Genomic DNA, 3,280 nt, shown 5'->3' on the forward strand with positions numbered 1-3,280 from the left:
TAGGATTCTAAGAAGGCAGGGCTGTCGATGGTGGCGATGATGGAATTCAGGGATGGGTCCTGACCTTGAGGAACCCAGTCCGTGTTTCCTTTCCAGAAGGAGGTCCTGTGGATAGCACCCCCCTCTCCACACCAGAAGCTCCAGGTTCGAGTCCCATCTCGGGACTTGGTGGTCGAGGAAGGTGCGTTCATGACGTGGTCAAACAGGTTGAGTGTCAACCTGCAATTCCTTCCAAAAGCACCAATGGCTGGTGGTAAGAGCGGGAGAGATTCCCGTTCCGCCATGTGATTGGGAAAGAGGTTGGTGCCTCTCCATAGCTCCAGACTGCAATGTGTATATGAAGGTGCAAGTGGCCACAGCGACCCAGGCTCACTGAGTGAACAGGGCCACACCACCAGTGCATGGTTGTGTCGGGAAAATGTGTGTGTGACTGAATGAGAGCCAAGACTAGGCTGAGACATTCCTACCGCAGTTGAATAGCTTGCAGCATTTACTGACTTGGCTTAGACAGTGCTGCTTGATAGGGGGGGTTCACACCAATACAATTATATCGCACACTAAGTCAACAGTGAAGGGGGAGTGAAGGCAGACGACAGGCTTTATGTAATGTACCAAGCTCAGAGATCCTAGATAACCTGGAACACCTAGACAACAAAGACACCTATGTCAGACTCCTATTTATCGACTACAGCTCAGCCTTCAACACCATTATTCCCACAAAACTCATCTCCAAGTTCCATGGCCTGGGCCTCAGCACCTCCCTCTGCGACTGGATCCTGAACTTCCTAACTCACAGACCGCAATCAGTAAGGATAGGCAACAACACCTCCTCCACCATCATCCTCAACACCGGTGTCCCACAAGGCTGTGTCCTCAGCCGCTTACTATATTCCTTATACACCTGTGACTGTGCGGCCAAATTCCCCTCCAGCTCGATTTTCAAGTTTGCTGATGACACCACCGTAGTGGGTCGGATCTCAAACAATGACGAGACAGAGTACAGGAATGAGATAGAGAATCTGGTGAACTGGTGCGGCAACAATAATCTCTCCCTCAATGTCAACAAAACAAAGGAGATTGTCATCGGCTTCAGGAAGCGTAAAGGAGAACATGCCCCAGTCTACATCAATGGGGATGAAGTAGAAATGGTCGAGAGCTTCAAGTTTTTAGGTGTCCAGATCACTAACAACCTGTCCTGGTCCTGATGCACCATTGATTACGCAAAGACTCGTTGTTGCGAAATAACAGGCTTTTATTAACGAAAGAACTGGAGCACACCCGAACTGATAGCTAATCCGAACTGAGGCAAAAGGGGCGGAGAGCAGTCACCTTTATACCCAGAGAAGGGTGGAGCCACGGATTGAGGCAGCAGGGGCGTGTCCAGGCATATCACATAAACAGACAATAGCACAGTGGTTCACCACAGGTCCCAACCATGCCTGCACTATAGTTAGGAAAGCCCACCAATGCCTCTACTTTCTCAGCAGATTAAGAAAATTTGGCATGTCAGCTACAACTCTCACCAACCTTTACAGATGCATCATAGAAAGCTTTCTTTCTGGTTGTATCACAGCTTGGTATGGCACCTGCTCTGCCCAAGACTGCAAGAAACTACAAAAGGTTGTGAATGTAGCCCAGTCCATCACTCAAACCAGCCTCCCATTCATTCACTCTGTCTACACTTCCTCAGAAAAGCAGCCAGCATAATCAAGGACCCCACGCACCCCGGACATTCTCTCTTCCACCTTCTTCCATCGGGAAAAAGATACAAAAGTCTGAGGTCACGTACCAACAGACTCAAGAACAGCTTCTTCCCTGCTGCCGTCAGACTTTTGAATGGACCTACCTCGCATTAAGTTGATCTTTCTCTACACCCTTGGTGTGACTGTAACACTACATTCTGCAACCTCTCCTTTCCTTCTCTATGAACGGTATGCTTCGTATAGCGTGAAAGAAACAATACTTTTCACTGTATACCAATGTATGTGACAATAATAAATCAAATCAAAGCAGATCCAGAAATCTCACAGTGTCACGCAAAACTCTAAAAGCACATCAGGAAATCAGACTGGAGGCAGCTTGGCCTCTGGACCCGGAAGCGCCGTGTGAGCATCACGCATCAAGCAGCTTTTTCTCGAGTTTGTAAATGACGATAATGTTATCGAGTGGAACGGGATTAATAATATTGAGTCAATTTCACTGACACAGGGTATTCTACATCCAAGCAGACAGCTCTTAACTACATTGCATGTGTCAGGAACTCCCCCAGCTGATTCTAATGAAGGTCCATGGCAACAAATAAACTCTGAAAGGCAAACTCTGTCAATTCAACAAACTTCCTTCATTTGACAAATGCTGACCTGACGATGGAAAGAAAATGAGAGGATTTGCATTTATATAGCACCATTCACGTCCTCAGAATGTTCCAAAGTGCTTTACAGCCAATGAAATACTTTTTGAAGTTTAGTTGCTGCTGTAATGCAGGATACACAGCAGCCAATTTGGAGGCAGGTCAACAAGAGTTCATGTTGATGAATCATAGAATCCTCACAGTGCAGAAGGAGGCCATTTGGCCCATCGGATCTCCACTGACCACAATCCCACCCAGGCCCAATCCCCATAACCCCATGCATTTACCCTAGCTAGTCCACCTGACACTAAGCAGCAATTTAGACTGGTTAACGCACCTAACCCGCACATCTTTGGACTGTGGGAGGATACCGGAGCACCCGGAGGAAACCCACGCAGACACGGGGAGAATGTGCGAACTCCACACAGACGGTGACCCAAGCCGGGAATCGAACCCAGGTCCCTGGAGCTGTGAGGCAGCAGTGCTAACCACTGTGCTACCGTGCCCCCAAATGGAAATGTCATAAGTGGGATTTGAACCCATGCCCCTCGAAAGGGACCAGAATTCACCAGACTTACACAAGGCAAGGAATCACACTCCTTGAGTCTGGCACCTTAGACCACTCGGCCATCCTGACAACTTAGTGCTGCCTTTTGGGAGAGAGTCCCAGATTTCCTAATTGCCTTTTATTCATTTCTGGGATGTGGGTGTCGCTGGCTAGACCAACTTTCATTGCCCATCCCTAATTGCCCCTTGAGACGGTGGTGGTGAGCTGCCTTCTTAAGCTGCTGCAGTCCCTGAAGCTTAGATACACCCACAGTGCTGTGAGGGCGTTCCAGGGCTTAGACCCTGTGATAGTGAAGGAACGGCGATATATTTCCAAGACAGGATGTTCTTTTCCTCCTTTGTTCTTTGATGGGATGTGGGCGA

At 48.4% G+C, this 3,280-nt stretch overlaps 1 non-coding gene across 1 annotated transcript; it reads right to left on the reverse strand.

Annotated features, from left to right (window-relative positions):
* Positions 1-2,868: 2,868 nt before the first annotated feature.
* On the reverse strand, positions 2,869-2,987 carry trnal-caa (transfer RNA leucine (anticodon CAA)). The gene is made up of 2 exons: positions 2,950-2,987; positions 2,869-2,914 (listed from the first exon to the last, which is right to left on the reverse strand). It is a non-coding gene; the product is annotated as a tRNA-Leu (tRNA).
* Between the last annotated feature and the right edge of the window lie 293 nt (positions 2,988-3,280).

Source organism: Mustelus asterias, unplaced genomic scaffold, assembly GCF_964213995.1.
Source record: "Mustelus asterias unplaced genomic scaffold, sMusAst1.hap1.1 HAP1_SCAFFOLD_2492, whole genome shotgun sequence".
Taxonomy (NCBI): Eukaryota; Metazoa; Chordata; class Chondrichthyes; order Carcharhiniformes; family Triakidae; genus Mustelus; species Mustelus asterias.